The following is a 17,316-nucleotide window of genomic DNA, read 5'->3' as shown; positions in this document are numbered from 1 at the left end:
CAACATTAACACCACCACTCCTCCTCCTGCTAATACAGGACACCAAAGACAACGATCCTCATAGAGCCTTAACAGGCAGTAGGGGCAAGTTCCTGTTAGCCAGCAGTACGTATGAAGGCCGGCACGGTACACGAAGGGGTGGGTGGTTAGCACCACGCCCGACCGCCTTTGTCTCCCCAATAGCGATGTTTACGCATCGCACCAGGTACTCATTTGAGACCGGGTCACTGCTACACACAGACTCACACAGACCCACACACACGTACACAGACTCACACAGAGAGACTCACACACAGACTCACTTAGAGAGACTCACACACAGACTCACATAGAAAGACTCACACCACCGCCGCCACCACTCACCCACAGCTCGGTTCCACGCCTAACGGCCAAACTGCCAGGGGAAGCACGTGGCGCGAGACGCGGCGTGGTGTAATAGCCATTAGCTCCTCCCCCTCACCTAAGCTCCTCCCCCATGCTCCCTTTTCTCCCCCCTGCCCCTCCCCCTTCACAACCCCCCCCCCCCAAGCATCCCCCCCTCGCGACCCCCCTTGCTCCCCCTGGCAACCCCCGCCCATGCTCCCCCTCAACCCCCCCCTCACGCCCCCATTGCCCACCCCCCTCCCCCCTCTTCTACTTCCGGTTAGGCAGGGGGCTAGTGGAGGCGGCGCGCGCTGTGGATTGTGGGTGGCGAGCGGCTGATTTGGTTTCCCGCTCACGGCCACCGTCAGTGGGTCGCGAAATCTTCTGAAGCGGCGGCTCGCTGGGCCTCCTCTACGTCGACTCAGCCTGAAGGTGAGAACCTCGCGCGGTGTGCACACATCAGCAGTGGCGGCGGTGGTGGGGGGAGACAGAGGAGGAGGCGCCTGGCCCACAGCCGTCACGTCCTAGACGCCTGCTGAGTTCACGGCGCTGCTTCAAGCAGAGCCCGGCCCTGCTGCTGCTGCTGATGAGGCGCTGACGGTGGAAACCGGCCCCAGAGTGGCCCTCGTGTTGAGCCATAGCTGATGAGAGGCACTCCCAGACTGCCGTGTGTTTTTATCCCTGGAGGGACGGGTTTGTTGTGGAGGCGAATCGCCTGCTGCTGGAAAAGGCATCCACTAGAGGCCGCTATATAGAGGTATTTGGTCTACTCTTCCACGCTGGTCCGGACGTGTTGGAGCAAAGTGGCCATGCCCACACTTTACCCCACCACACGCAGGGCGTTAGCTCGCTGGACTTGCAATGCAGAGGTGCAGGTTAGATTTCATTCCCACTCACACCCACCGACACTCACTCAGCCACCCACTCAGCCACTCTCTGGGCATCTATGAAAAAGAGCTTCATAGCTCATCGGATTCCTCCAGCAAAAACATACTGATTCTCACCCACCCACTCAGACATTCACCCACCCACTCTGGCACTCATCCACTCACCAATTCACTCAGCCACCCACTCGGCCACCCACTCAGCCACCCACTCTCGCACCCACTTCGTCACCGGTCGCCCACTGCCACCCACCCACTTAGTCACCGGTCACCCACTGCCACCGGTCACTCACTCTGCCACCAGTCACTCTGCCACCCACCCACTCTCTCACCAACCCACCGACTCTCTTGCCAACCCACCGACTCTCTCGCCAACCCATCCACTCACCCACAGGGAGACACAAGGAGACAAGGGGACCCACATGGTGTGAGAGTGTATCAGCATCATTGTGGTTGTTGTGGTGGTTATGGTTATATTTGTGGCAGTAGTGTTTATACTTGTGGTTATGTAGCTGGTGGTTATGGTTATATTTGTGGTTATGGCGATTATGGTCGCAGTGATTGTGGTTATATTTGTTGTGGTTATAACCCGCGATGTATTTCGTCGAGGATGGATGCCGCCGCGTGCAGGAGTTGGGCGAGGCGGGAGTGAGCCACCTGAAGCGCCCTCTCCGACGGTGAGCCGCCGGGCTGCCGGGCAGTGAGCAGCTCGGCCGGCGTCGCTTCTCCTCCCCCTTCCGGGGCTGCCAACCCCGGTGGTGTTGAGTCGTCCTCCTCTTCCACTGGAGTCCTGGTACGAGTTTTTCTTCGCGTCTCCATTATAGCGATTCATCTTACTATTTGGCTACTTCTGACGCCAGTTGTAGTGGGTGGAACGGAGAGCGAGACTTCTTACCGAAAGAACCAAAGAGTATGAACTTATATGGTTTATTTAACCTATTTTTAGTGGTTTGCTACCATTCCCTTTGCACTCCTATCGTTTTTGTATTGTTTGTTGTTGTGACGTTATGACCCCGTGCCCCCTACTGGCACATCTGTGATCAAAGAGCTTTATAGCTCATTGGATTCCTCCAGCACAGAATCAATACCGATTCTGATGAGACCGGAACGAGCACGTTTGAATAGAATCGCGTACTTCGCTTTACTAAAATAGTTGTGGAATCGATTCTTGTGGAATCTGTTCTCGTGGAATCGAATCATCGATATTAATTACAGAGATTCACCATCGATATTAATTACAGACATTAATCAACGACGTCGCTAGGAGTATCGTGGTGCCGCTCTGCAAACCTTCGGGCTACTATCAAAGGTTTGTTCATCAAGCCATCCAGATATATAAACACAGACATAACGTCAACCGAGAAGATGGATACAAATTGAGTAATCATTGGAAGAATGTTATTAACCAGGTAAAACCTTAACTGCTTTATGGTGTTGCCTTAACTTTCCGCATCTCTAATTTCTTAAGCTTCCCACTCCCAGCCCCGCTCTCTTCAGCACTCCCCTCCTCATACCCCCCCCCCCCTCTCTATCTCTCCTCCCTGATCCTCCCCCCTTCTCTTACCTATATAGTCTCTTGTTTACAGCAGCTCTTTTGCCCACGTCGGCAATTGTTTCTTGCTGTGGTTTGTCCCACCTGATGATGGACGCTTGTGTTGTGCCCGAAACGTCGTGATTTAATTTATTTTATATTTTATGCCTATGTGACTTTACCGAAAGAACCAAAGAGTATAGCCCAAGAGAGTTTGTGTAGGTGGGAGCGGTAGTGTAGCACAGTAGGGGGCACAGGTGGTGCATCGGCCAGTCATCTCAGTCAAGCAACCAATGGCAACCTGGGTCTGTCTGTCTGTCTGACCTCCTGCTGCCAGCGGGCGTTCGACGCTTCATGTGGCCTTAACCTGCACGTAGCCTGGCACGAGCGCCGTGGTGACTTCTCCACCACTTCGTGGCGAATGGCGGTTGTTGTTTATGGTCGTCTCGCGATTAGCACTACGCTGCACTACTAACCCAGCGACCCGAGTTCAATTCCCGCTCACGGCCAACACTGGTGACGATTCCGTTCCTGGGCCTCCCCTTGGTCAACTCAGCCTCAAATGAGTACCTGGTGCGTTGTGTAAACATCGCCACTGGGGAGATTAAGGCGGCCGGATGTGGTGCTGGCCACCTACCCCCCTTGGTGTATCAAATGTGCTGCTCGTTAACAGCACTTGCACCCGACAGTCCTGTCGAAGGCTACATGGGGGATCTTTGTCTTTGTTTGGTGTTGCAGCTGAGGAGGCGCAACTGCACGGCGAGTACCTCTACCGCAAGGCGCAGGAGGCCAAGAAGATCCTCGTAGAGGAGAAGGCGCGGCTCAAGAGGGCGCTCGATGGTAACGGGCGGCAAGACGGATCTAGAGATGGGCTCGCGACGACAAGACGGACGAGAGACAGCGAGACAGATTAGAGACGTTGAGACACGCAAGACAGACTAGAGACGGATCTAGAGACAATGAGACCGCAAGACTGACTAAGATGGTACAAGACGGTCTGACAATACAGGCGACAAGACAACCGCGCGTTGAAAGCGTTTCCGAATGAATCCATGCTTGCGCATGATTTTTCTTCCTTGTTAATTCTCCCCTGCCCGCCCCCTACCCACTGCCCCCTGTCCCCCTGACGTCGTCACCGAAGAAAACCTGGTGCTGCCTACGGACCTGCGGTGGGAGGCGCTTGAACTCCAGAAGGCCGTGGAGTTCGACCAGGGAGGGGAGGGTGATCTCACATCCCTCACCATCACGTCTCCTCGCATCTCTCTCTCTCTCTCTTCCTTCCCGCGAGACTCTCGAGGCAGGGGGATAAGCGTCGCGCGTCTCCGCCCGCTAGACACGCCGAGTCGGCGCGCATCCCCGGCTCGCCGTCGGTCCTTCCTGCCAAGCGGTGGCACCGTGTTTTGCCGCGGAGGTTCGTGGATCGAGAACGGCGGGCCCTCAACCCCCCCCCCCCACCGGTTTAATGGGTTTAATGCCGCAGTTGCGTTGACCATAAATACTGCACGGCGATTACTTCCCAAGTGGACTTTGAAAAATCCCATGGCGTGAACGCGGAAAAGAGTCGGCCGTGTGTGTGTGTGTGGTGGCTGGCGTAAATTTTGGTGGAATGTCGAATGAAGGCCGTGGTCACCACATCACGTGTGCTTCTGGAGCAGTCTTCCTTCTGGAGCGGTCTTCCTTACAATATTAGGAAGCCACTGGAGCTTTGCACTTTTAAATCATCGTCTAGATTGACAAACTCATTTCTTGAGAACTACTTTTTGTGGTTAGTTTGTCACACTTCCGATTACCACGGTTGGCTACGTGCTGTAACAAAGAGGTTTAACATGCACTGACGCACTCATTCACTCACTCATCATTTTACTCAATTTACCCACTCACCTGCCATATCACCCACCCACTCTTGCAATTGGGACTCATCCAGGTCTCATTAGTGCTCAGCTCGCTACACAAAATCAACGCGATCACTGCAGAGTGATATTCTAAACCATTCCTGGTCGCTCCTTCCATCCACCCACACACACCTTCACTCACCTGCATGGGGAAGTATGGCAAATGATAACCTACCCTCTCCATCCCCCCTGCCCCATCTACCACCTCTTTCTATCCACCCCCCCCCCCCCCGTGTCAGTAGGAGTGAGCAGCCACATGGATGACGAGTACCGCTGAGCCGGTGTGAAGGACCCACATCATGGCGACGAGCTCACGCGACCCCAGCTCCCTCCTCAAGCAGTTCATCAAGGTGCGGGCACGGGGTCACAGGGGCTACAGGGTTTGGGGTCACACGAGGAATGTGGGTCCTCGTGTATTGCATGTGTACAAGCGCGCAAAGACAGAGGTCCCCCATATAGCCTTAACAGACTTTTGGGACAGGTGCTGTTTGCGAGGGTGTAGGTGGCTAGCACCACAACTGGCCACCTTTATCTCTCTGGTAATGATGTTTACACACCGCACTAGGTACTCATTTGAGGCTGAGTTGATCTAGGGGAGTCCCAGGACCAGTTCAGATAATCGCCACTGGTGTTGGCCATGAACGGAAATCAACCTCGGGTCACTAGGTTTGTGGGGCAGCATGCTAACTGCTAAATTACCGCACACACACACATGTTCTCTATCGGATTTAGAATCAGTTCCTTGCACCTCACACGAGCCGTGTCGACCAATCATCGGGCTTGTGCAGTGTGAGACAACTCGCATCCGTTGAGTTAACCAGAAGAAATCTGGTTGTTGATGAAAGGTGGAGGCTGTGTGGGGGGGGGGGGGTCGTAAGTGGTGGAGCATTGGACACTTTGCTTTGGTGCATGCAGCTTTTGTCAACTTCATTCCTCGCGATTCAGTCCGCCTTTTCCCGATGACCGATCCCTTCCATTCATCGAAAATGTATCTACTGTAGCACTACGCACGGTCGGTGGTCACGGAAAGATGTACCATTGGGGGCGCCACTGTGGCGAGATGTTAACTCCCTCACCTGGTATACAGGAGGTCGCAGGTTCAATCCTGACCCTGATGCCTGCTGTATATTTGGAGTTGCGTGCCTCTTTCCGAGGAGTCGCGTGGATTTCTCTCCAGGTCCTCCGGTTTTTCCCTCCGCATTTAGAATCGACGTCCGTTTAAGAGTATTTGGCTGCTATAAATTTCCACATGACGATAAGCCACTTAGTTGAGCTATGATTTGTGGCCAGGTCGCTTCTGGAAAAGAGCTGCATAGCTCAGTGGGCCTTACCTGGTAAAATATAAATAGTAAAGTTTTTCCAATGGTGCATCCCAGTTGTGCCAACACGGGGTTTGGCGACCCCATATACCGGTAAGGCTCGGCTTCCACAATGGAAAAAACAAACAACACAACCCGAGTCGGATACAGTGGGAGGGCGGAGAAGTGGGGGGGCGAACGCAGCGTGGCCGGGACGGACGCCGGTGGAAAGAGCGGACTCGGCGTGTGACCGCTTGCTGTCATGTTACCACACCACCACCACCATCCCACCACCACCGCAGGAGATGAAGCTGATCCTGCCGAACGCTCAGCCGATGAACCACGGAGGCCACAAGCTGCAGGCGCTGGTGTGGGCGTGCTGCGCCAACGCCGTCAACGACTTCATCGTCCTGCATGAGCACCGCGGTATGCCAGGCACGCGCACGCACCACAGTCGACAAAGCTCCCCCATGTAGCCTTTAACAGGCTGTCAGGGCAAGTGCTGTTTGTCGAGCGACCTACGAAGGCCGGCAGGGCACACGGCGGGGTGGGTGGTGTGGTCATTACCGCATCTGGCCCCTTTTGTCTCCCCACTGTCGATGCTTGGATACACTGGAAATCGAAGTCAGGTCACCGGATTTGTAGTGTAATGAGATAGCCACTCCGCTCCCGCTCCCCGGTGTGATGCATGGTGTGACGTGTGTGATGCGGTGCAACAGACGGGGGATGGAGGTGTATTTAGCTGTGCGTACGATGTGCGGTGTGTAGTATGGCGCTGCAGACGGGGAATTGTGGTGTCTTAACTGTGTATGTGGTGTGATATGGTATGATGCCGCTGATGGAAGGGCAGTGTGTTTAACTCTCCAGTACAGTCTGTGTGACACCTGTGGTGTGTCTAACTTTCCGGCGTGCTGTTCATGTGACACGTGGTACGATGCCACGGTGTACTTGACACTCTCGAGCGTGGTGATGCGGCACGACATCCGGACGTGGACATGATGTCCGAGGCATTCCCACACCTCGTGATGCACAACTTCACGTCGCGACTCGGAAAGAGGGTGCGTGCGGGCACCGTGCCAGTCTCACCCACATCTTCCTCCCCCATCCCCAAAGCACAAAGATCCTTCGTATAGGCTATAACCCTTTCTCATTTTCATGATGTACATATACGTCGTCGAAACGGAACCGTAAGAAAAACTCAAGTACGTCTTCTGACCTGAAGACATACCGAGGCTCCCATAAGACCATGCGGGAGGGCGTGTGGCACAGTTTTGTTCCATAGAGTGCCGGTCGTGTCACTACGGTTCTCTGCGGTGAGGGCAACGCCTTTTAAAAACAGCAGCGCTACGCCTCTATAAATAAAATTAACGCCGAGCCGCTCGCGCGTACCGAGATTCATCTGTGAACGTGACACCTACCACCCGGCAACTTGCAGATGTCTCGGAATGGGAAAGAGTGAGCAGACTTTTGGGCCAGGTGCTGTGTGTCCGCCTGTATATTCGGAGTTTGCATGTTCTCCTCCTGGTCACTTTGATTTTTCTCCGGGTCCTCCGGGTTTTTCCATACACATTTAGAAACTTGAATTTCGAGTATTTTGCTGCTATACATTTTTATGTGAAAAAGAGCTACATAGCTCAGTGGTAAAATAAAAATAGTTTCGTTTTACTTTAGTTTTCGAGCAACAGCACAGTTTTTATTTAACGCCATCTCTGAAGCTGAAGGCGCGTAATGTTGTTCATTTGTTAATGCATCCGCAGTTTTAAACAGGGTGGCCGCTGGCCTCTAACTGGCAAACGTCTGCGAGGACGCGTAATGAGAGTCCAGCGCCGTCCGTGTGACTTGCCACGACCCCTCCCGTGACATCTGTGCCCCCCCTTCCCTCCCAACAGACACAACGTCTACAAGCGCGACGGCAAGGACATCGAGTTGAAGGAGGTGGGACCGTGATTCGAAATGGAGCGTAAGTCTGCCTGACACATTGTTACTCGTCTCCACTTTACACCCCTGCAGAGGCGGTGGAAATTCCACATTCCTTGTGGACTTCCCTACGAAGTGGTTGTAAATTTTATCGACCCCTGAGAGGATGATGGGCTGAATGTAAGAGTCTAGCCTCGGGCTAGGTGGCTCGCGGGTGACTTGTAGAGCGGATCGGAACTTGAGTCGGTGGGGTCGCTGCTCTGGTCGCATTCGCTGTACCGTGACCCGACTCGCATTCCCCCACCCCGGATGCGATGTGTAAATTCAAAGATGATCGGACGTAATGCTGGCCACCCACACCCACCCCTTGGTGTGCCGTGCTAGCTTTCCTACATGCTAACACACGAACAGCGCTTTTCCCACTCCGTCTGTTAAAGGCTGCATGGGGTGGATCTTTGCTTTTGTGTGTCGCGCAGTCTATGAGATTAAACTGGGCACGCTGGACAACGCGGCCACCGCCGAGGTGGAGTGGCCTTGGCGACCGTACATGAACACGGCGAAGAAGAGGAAGTTCCTGAGCGTGGAGTGAGGGAGGGGGGCGACTTCCCCCCCCCATGGGCCTGGGGGGAGGGGCATTGGGGGGGGGGGGTTTGTCCCTGGAAAGCCGGAGTTGGAGTCGAACCTCGCGGCGCTCTCCGCCGAGGCTCGAGACGTTGAGGAGAGGTCGCCGCGTGGATAGGGCAGTGCGTGAATCGCTGTTCCAACCCTCGTCACACACGCGCATTATACGCGTCACACACACATTGCGGATGTACATTTATCAAACACAAACATTTACATCGTCGCATGTGTCGCACACAGAAGCACACAATTGTACAAAAAGACAAAGGTACGCCGTATCGCCGTTAACAGATTGCTGGGGCAAGTGCTGTTAACGGGTAGCAACTATGATGGCCGGCATGGCACCGAAGTGGTTGTGTGGCCAGCCCCACGTCTGGCTGCCTTTGTCCTCCCCAGTTTTGCGATGTTATACACACCACACCACGTACTCAGATGGCTGAGTTCGTAGTGCGCAAACTGCTGCACCACCGCTCCCCAAACGGTGTACATACACGCGTACACAAAACGAAACATTAACATTTATTTAAGTAACAAAAAAGAATACCAAGTCAGGCAGATGGAGAAAGTGGCGTGTCGCCGTGCACAGCACCGCTCTCGTAGCTACTCACCTAGGGTGGGAGCTCTTGGCTTCAATGCCACCCGGGATGTTTAGATGTGAAAACCTGCCATAAATAATATTTTTGGGAAGTCACAAGCGCCTTAAGTTGCATCTCATCTCGACCATTTTAATGGGCACCCTCCCCCCCCTGTAGCTGTCCCCCTGTGGCACAAAATAAACTAACAAAACTAATCTATTTTTATTTTACCAGGTAAGGCCCACTCAGCTGTATAGCTCTCTTTCAGGAACGACCGGGCCACAAATGAAAGCGCTATAAAGTGGCTTGTCACGCAGAAATATATAGCAGCCAAATACTTTTAAACGCATGTTTCTAAATGTGGAGGGAAAAACCGAAGGACCCAGAGAAAAATCCACGCGGTCACGGGGAGAACATGCAAACTCCAGATATACAGGCGTCAGGATTTAACCCACGACCTCTATACCAGGCGAGGCCCCAAGGTGAATCAGCACTTGGCCTGCGAGCGGGTATTATTAGTCTGTCAGTAGGGGGTAATGATTCCGGATTTCAGTCTCAATTGAAACTGAAATCTGGAACACTTTTGTCATATTTTGCTCGTATAAGTGTGTTCATAAAATACAAGTTTGGTCATTGAGAGAGTTATAAATGTCCTATACGCATTTCATGTTTATTGTGTTTATTGTATTTAATGTATGAAGAAAATACAATTTTGTATATGCTACAGTATGTTTCACACGTTATTCAGTGACACTGCATATGACGGGCAATGTTTGGGGCAATCGGCCTTCAACATGGAAAATACATCGAGGCCACATGACCCGTGGCCACCGCCACTTCAACCGTGGCCCCACCACTTCAACCGTGGCCCCATTGGCACGTTGATGTGTGGCTCTGCCTTCACCTGTGGTGAGAATGAGACCAGAAAAATTACAGGAGGCCGACTCCATATGAGTCCGTCACGCTCTGGATCTCGCTAATGGGACGTCGGATGAAAATAAAACATGGAAGCGACAAGTTTCTTCTCTGGCGAGGACATTCCCACAAGATTGCCGCCTTTCCCAATTAATAGAATTTGCCCCAACATCACCCTGATCCAAACCAGCGGGAGCTGAAATCTTCCAGAAGGTTCAGGATTTATTGGTACAATCGTTCGGATGTTGGTGTCCGCATGGACTTGCATTTAAAACCCCCGGTCCGCTTGACGTCTTTTAAACAATACCTGTGGTCGGGTCTGCTCCCCCACCTTTCTATCCCCTGATTTTTTTTTAATAACTGGTGTAGTATATGTTGACGGTGTGTGCGTGTATCACAACGTGATGTAACCGGGCCCTCGAATTGCCTCAAGAAATGAATAAACAACACCTGTCACTTTGCTGTTGTGATGTCACCACGAGGCGCCGAATGACGGTGGGACGGCGTCGTCGCACTCGTCGAGTGGACAAGGGCTCCGTGAAATGACGGTGCGGATTGCGCCAAGCGTATAGAGGTCGCCGATTGCGCGCCCCTGTGGCTCGACCACTCGTGGGTCCACCTCAAAGTTCCTGTGCCCATTTGAACCTCATTGCCTGCAATGATGCTGCTGCTGGCATGGAAGAACACACGTGGCGCCCTCTTGTCTCTCCATGTTGTCTTTCACGTCCCATCGCAGTTTTCAGGTCCCTTGATGTTTACAGCCTCCGGTAAGGAGGCAGTGAGGTTCAGCCACTCGATTTTTCTTCCTTTAGTGCACAGTACCGTACACGGATACGGGCACAGTACGACACCGTAGCTTTATTGATTGTTCAACGAAAAAGACCATCCCTCGCCCAATCTAGTTACCTATACGGTGTAATATATCGCGAGACATTTGTTAACGTAAAAAAATGGAACTGTAATGCTGAAAATTATACTCCATGAAACTCGGGGTTTTATGGAGTATCTGAGGGCTTCTCAACGCTTCATGCCTCGCCCCCACTGATGCCCTCTTCTCCCCACTCCTACTACTGACGATTGTATGTAGGGTGTGTAGGCATTTACTTCCGACTGTTGTATGTAGGGTGGTGGGGTGGTGGTGGGAGTAAATGAGATTTAAAACTGGGTGCTCAACTTGAACTCACCACCACTCACATCATGTATGCACTCATCCGCCGTCTTGCTCACTGACCCTGTTTCCGTGTTGATGGTGTGAGTCTGTTGATCGTGTGAGTCTGTTGATGCTGTGAGTCTGTGTTGATCGTGGGAGTCTGTGTTGATGCTGTGAGTCTGTGTTGATGCTGTGAGTCTGTGTTGATGCTGTGAGTCCGTGTTGATGGCTCGGGGGCACGGTACAGAAGGGCAGTACAACTGTAGAGTAATAGTTGTCCAGCAGCGGCAACTGCGGTGGACGGGGAGTACACACGCCAGTGAGCCTCACGCGGGTTTGTCAGCAGGGCGGAGGCACTGGGGCAAGGATCACAGAGACCCTGTCTGGAAGACCCTGGAACCCGCTAGTGGGTTGGAGAAGGGAGGCGCGGCCAGGGCGGAGCCAGGCCACGCCGAGTCGGATAAAAGCAGCGGAGAGCGAGAGCTCGTGGTTGCAGGTTCTGGGAAGTGGAGTCGTCTCGTCGGCACTGTCGTCTTTGCCGACTTGGTCGCTGCCGTCTTCACTAGATAATTGGGCGGCCGGATAGTTGTTGGCTGTCTCGGTCGATGCCGTCAGTGTAACATGGTGAGGGTTGTGTCTAAGCTAGGCTATTTGACTTGGGAGAAGCGAGGGCGAGTCTGTGAACCTGATGGTGTTAAATAAGGAAGGTGCGGAAGGTACGGGAGAGGATGAGGAAGATCGTGGGATGGATGGGGGTTGATGAGTAGATAGTGGGAGGGACGGGGGAGGAAGAAAGTGGGAGGGATGGGAGAGAAAGAAGGAGATAGCGGGGGGGACGGGAGAGGAAGAGGGAGATAGTGGGAGGGAAGGGGGCGAAAGAGGGAGATAGTGGCAGGAAAGGGGAATGAAGAGGGAGATAGTTGGAGCGACTGGGGAAGTAGAGGGAGATAGTGGGAGTTATTTCGGAGGATTAGGCAGATCGGTTAGAGTAAGAAGGTGATAGTGGGAAGGAAGGGGAAGGAAGAGGGAGAGAGTGCGAGGGATTGGAGATGCAGAGGGAGATAGTGAGAAGGATGGGGGAAGAAAAGGGAGATAGTGCGAGGGACGGGAGAAGAGGGAGATAGTAAAGCCAAGTGGGAGGAAGAGGGAGATAGTGGAAGGTACTGGGGAGGAAGTGGGAGATGGTGGGAGGGACGAGGGAGGAAGAGGGAGATGGTGGGACGGATTGGAGAGGTAGATAGTGGGAGGGACGCGGGAAGAAGAGGGAGATAATAGCAGGAACGAGAGAGGAAGAGGGAGATAGCCACTGATGTTCGCCGTGGCCAGAAATTTAAACTCGGTTCACAAAGTTTATGGTGTAGTGGGTGTTGAGGTAGCATATCCTGGCTGGCCAGGAAAAGGCAGTACAGCAAGTGGGATAAGCACCATCTCTGTCTGCATGGGATAGAGGGTTGCCCCCTTGCACGAGTGGGTTTTCTCTGGGTACTCCTGTATCCCCTCACGTTTATGAACGCTCAGTAATTGCCCAATTGAATTATTGCTATGCACCGCGACGTTCGTTTTGCTATGTCATGTGATCAGAATTGGGCGCCACGGTGGCGAGATGTTAACTATTTTGTAGGGTATACAGGAGGTCGTGTATTAAATCCTTACCCTGACACCTTTGTATTTGGAGTTTGTATGTTATCTCCCCGTGGTCGCGTGTATTTTTCTCCGGATCCTCCGGGTTTTCCCTCCACATTTATTAACACATGTTTAGAGTATTTGGCTACTAATGTCCACGTAATAAGCCAATTTGTTGAGCTGTAATTGTGTGGCCGCTTCTGAAAGAGAGCTGTATAGCTCAGTGGGCCTTGCCTGGTTAAAGTAAAAAAAAATAGTCAAATAGTTTGCAATTGTTTATATCTGGGATGAATGCATCCGTGGCTTTAATGATGTGGGGATCTGCGCCTGGCATTTTCAGGTGGGATCCGGAGCAATGAATGAGCCCTGACAAGGCAATGGCCCACCCGTTGATTTGCTCCATGAGGAACTTTTAGGGGGCTCGGGACCGTGGCGCCAAGAAGACCAGCTATTGGACCATGGAGGCACCGAAGGGGGCGGTTTCCCCCCCACACGTAACGCTCGCTATCTGGTCGATAAAAACGTATCAATAGGGTCACAGAGCTTGGGCAATCGTTGGTGCCAGCTTACCAAGTGGCTTCCTTCCTGATTGTCTGTGGTTCCTCGCACCTCTGAGGCCTGCTTGATCACGTTATAAGTATAAATATTGTTGTTATCAAGTTCTAAGTGTAAATAATAATTGTTGTTATTACTCGCCTGTTCTAAACATACACCTGTTGTTATCATTCGCCTGTTATCATTCGCCTGTTTTCATTTGCCTGTTATCATTCGCCTGTTTTAATTGGCCTGTTATAATTTGCCTGTTGTTTTCTTTCGCCTGTTGCTACCAAGTAATAAGTATAGTTTTTGTTTCGATTTAAAGCTTTCGTGACTGCAATGATTCATCTTCTTTGGTTCTTTCGGTAAAGTCACGTAGAATGAGAAATGTATTATTTTATTCTCATTCTACGTGACTTTACCGAAAGAACCAAAGAAGATAGTTTTTGTTGTTATCATTCGCCTGGTGTTAGTGGTGCACGTCTCAAATCCAGCACTGGGGAAGGCAGCGAGGGTTCGTAAATCACCGCACAATGATGTTGTGAAATCCTCTTCCCGTGGGCGTCGAGGTGCATAACCTGCCTCGCCAGGAGAAGGCAGTACAGCAAGTGGACTCATCGCCATCGTCACCTGTACGGTTTAAAATGCTGCCCCTTCACACACGTGGCTTTTCTCTGGGTGCTCCGATTTCCCCCACTTGTACAAACACTCGTTATTAATTAGCCAATAATGCCTCCATACATAGAGTACCGTAAAGCCTGGACAATCGTTGGTACTGGCTCACCACGTGGCTTCCTTCCTGCATGTCTGTGGCTCCTCGCGCCTCTTGAGTCGTTCTTGTGAGCGCTATATAGCTTTAAATAATAACTACAAATACTCGCCAGAAGGTGGTGACGCAAGCCTGCGATCCAGCACTGTAGAAGGCAGCAAGGGTTGGTGGATCACACAGTAAATATTGTGAAACCCCCTTCCCGTGGACATTGAGGTGCCTTCTCCTGGCTGGCCAGAAGAAAGCATCTGACTGGCCAGGAGAAGGCATTATAGCAAGTGGGATCATCGCCATCGTCACCTGTACGGTTTAAAATGCTGCCCCTTCACATACGTTTGTTTTCTCCGGGTGCTCCGGTTTCCCCCCACTTGTGTAAGCATTCGTTATTCATTGATTGAAAAGATCTTACAATTAAAACCAAATTCAGGACCTTACTATGACTCAGCGTGGCTTTCCTGGAGTAAGTCTAATTATTATTATAAAGAATTACAGGGGCTGTATGATGACACGACTAGAGAGCTGGCTTGCACTGCGGGGAGCTTAATAGTCAACTTGGATTCCGCACCCCTCAATGTCCTTTTTAAGTTCAGTTTGTGCACTTAAGACTCGCACAAACAACCATACTCAAGAGAACCATAGATTCCCACTCAGACCCAGAACCAGAAACCCATAGACTCCAACAGAGACCCATACATTCCTTCAGATACTCAGACTCATACGGCGACCCTATATACTGACACAGGGATCCATAGACTCAGACAGAGACCCATACACTCACAGAGGCCCACAAACTCAGAAATCCATAGACTCGCACAGAGGTCAATAGAATTTAAATCTGAATATTTATTTACACTGGATGAAATCGATGAGCTACAAAGATCTGTTTTCACAGCTGTCCAATCGGGCAGGTCAGAACATAACTAAAAAAATACAAAAAATGACAGGAAAGACAAACTGTTCAAAAATAAACGAATTAAACTAAACTATTTTAATCTTTATTTGAAGCTTTCGTGACTGCAGGAATCCATACTCTTTGGTTCTTTCGGTAAAGTGACGTAGATATAAATTAAATAAAATTAAACAAATCACGACGTTTCGATCGCAACATAAGCGATATTTTCAGGTGGGACAACCACAGCAAGAAAATGCTGAAGTCGGCGGGAGAGCTGCCGTGGCAAGAGGTTATACAGGTATGAGATGGGGGCGGAGGCAAGGGGGGAGATAGAGAGGGGAGGGTGTGGGGTAGGGAGAGGAAGGGGGGCCGCGTGAGCGCTAGGAGAAGAGGACGTGAGGCTGGGGTGGGGGGACGTGGGCGGCGCTAGCAGTAATTGACAGGTAATGATAGAAACAACGACACAAGTTAAGGCATTACCTGGTTGATAACATCCTTCCAGTGATTGTTTAATTTGTATCCATCTTCTCGATTGAAGTTTTGTCCTTGGCCTCCGAAAATAACAATATCATGCGAGCCCACAGCGTTATAACAATGGCCACTACGGCAGAGGTATTGGTTCTGCCATGTTTCAGATCCGCCTTGTGTTCGCGAACACGGTCCGAGACGTGTCGTTTTATTTCTCCAACGTAACTGCGGCCGAAGTTACAACTCAGTTTGTAGACTCCAGGGTATAGACAAAAATTCAACCGAGAAGATGGATACAAATTAAACAATCACTGGAAGGATGTTATCAACCAGATAATGCCTTAACTTGTGTTGTTGTTTCCATCATTACCTGCCGGTTTTACTGCTGCCCCGCCCATGTCCCCCCACCAGCCTAACGTCCTCTTCCTCTAGTGCTTACGTGCCCCCCCCTCTTCCTACCCCACACCCCCCCCCCCTTTTCTCTCTGTCCCCTTGCCTCTTCCCCCCTCTCTTAACTGTATAACCTCTTGCCATGGCAGCTCTCCCGCCGACTTCAGCATTTCTTGCTGTGGTTGTCCCACCTGATGAAGATCGCTTGTGTTGCGATCAAAACGTCGCGATTTGTTTTATTTTATTTCTACCTATGTGACTTTACCGAAAGAACCAAAGAGTATGGATCCCTGCAGTCACGAAAACTTCAAATCTACATTTAACACCCATACCCTCTAAAGAACTAACCCTCAAGACACCTAACCCTTAAAACACCTATACCCCTAAAACGCTAACCTTCTAAACACATAACACTCTAAGCCCCTAACCCTCTAAACCCATAATAAATATATTTTCGGGTTAGATCGTGTAAATATAAATGTGTCGTTAAACCAGACACCACCCGACACAGCCAATTAGTAAAGTTTGTCATGACAATAAAAAGTGCCATTAAGTGTTGGAGAGAAATCCAAAACACCTTTAGTATGGATAATATTAGTTGTCAAAGTCTTGGTGTTAAACCCTCTAAACTCCCAAATCCCAAAACCCCTAACCCTCTAAACCGCTAAACCCCATTACCCTATAAACCCCTAACCCTCAAAACCCCCATACCTCTAAACCCCTAAACACATACAATTATAACCTCCTCAACTCCTAACCATCTAAACCATTCAACCTCTAACAATCGAAACCCATACATCTCTAAACACCTAACTCTCTAAACCCCCAACCCTCTAACCCCAAAATCTTCTAAACTCTAACATTCTAAACACCTAATCCTCTAAACGACCTTACCCTTAAAACCCTAACTGTCTAAAAACCTCTCCCTCGAAAACCCCACCCATAAACCCCCAAAACTCTAACTGTCTAAACCCCAAACCCTCTAAACTCCGCAACCCCTAAAACCGTAACCCTCTCGGCACCTAACCTGCTAAACCCCTCACCCTCTAAACTCCTACACCACTAATAGCCCAATCCTCTAAACACCTAACACTATAAAGCCCTTTAACCTTAAAACCCTAACCCTCTAAACCCCTAACCCTTGAATCCCCTCAAGCGCTAACACTCTCAACCCCTAAACCCTCGAAGTCTCTAAACCACGAAACCCCTTATCCCCGAAACACCCCGAAACTTCTAAGCTCCTAACCCTCTAAACCACTTAACCTATAACAATCGAAACCCATAAACCCATTAAACAGCTACTTCTCTAAACCCATAACACTCTAAACCCCTTTATCCTTAAAACCCTCACCCTCTAACCCCCTAAACCTCTAAACCCCTAAACCCATAATCCTGTAAACCTCTAAACGGCTCAACTTATAATCCTCTAAATCTCTAACCCTCTAAACGCCTTTACCCATTAAATCAAATCCTTTCTAAACTCCTCACCCT

General features: G+C 50.9%; 1 long non-coding RNA gene across 4 annotated transcripts; it reads left to right on the top strand.

Moving 5' to 3' along the window:
• The first annotated feature begins 602 nt into the window (after window positions 1-602).
• LOC142905860 (uncharacterized) lies at window positions 603-10,456 on the top strand. 4 transcript variants are annotated; one of them, XR_012929863.1, is made up of 7 exons: window positions 603-2,040; window positions 3,517-4,189; window positions 4,913-5,020; window positions 6,271-6,394; window positions 6,931-7,026; window positions 7,858-7,928; window positions 8,362-10,456. It is a non-coding gene; the product is annotated as an uncharacterized LOC142905860 (long non-coding RNA). The 4 variants fall into 4 exon arrangements; XR_012929861.1 differs by lacking the exon at window positions 6,931-7,026 and having other exon boundaries at window positions 611-2,040; window positions 3,517-3,618; window positions 3,920-4,189; XR_012929862.1 differs by lacking the exon at window positions 6,931-7,026 and having other exon boundaries at window positions 618-2,040; window positions 3,517-3,618; window positions 4,067-4,189.
• Window positions 10,457-17,316: the final 6,860 nt, after the last annotated feature.

This window comes from Petromyzon marinus, chromosome 59, assembly GCF_048934315.1.
Source record: "Petromyzon marinus isolate PM22_M1 ecotype Great Lakes invasive population chromosome 59, UKy_Petmar_22M1.pri1.0, whole genome shotgun sequence".
Taxonomy (NCBI): Eukaryota; Metazoa; Chordata; class Hyperoartia; order Petromyzontiformes; family Petromyzontidae; genus Petromyzon; species Petromyzon marinus.
This window is presented reverse-complemented; position numbering and strand designations above follow the sequence as displayed.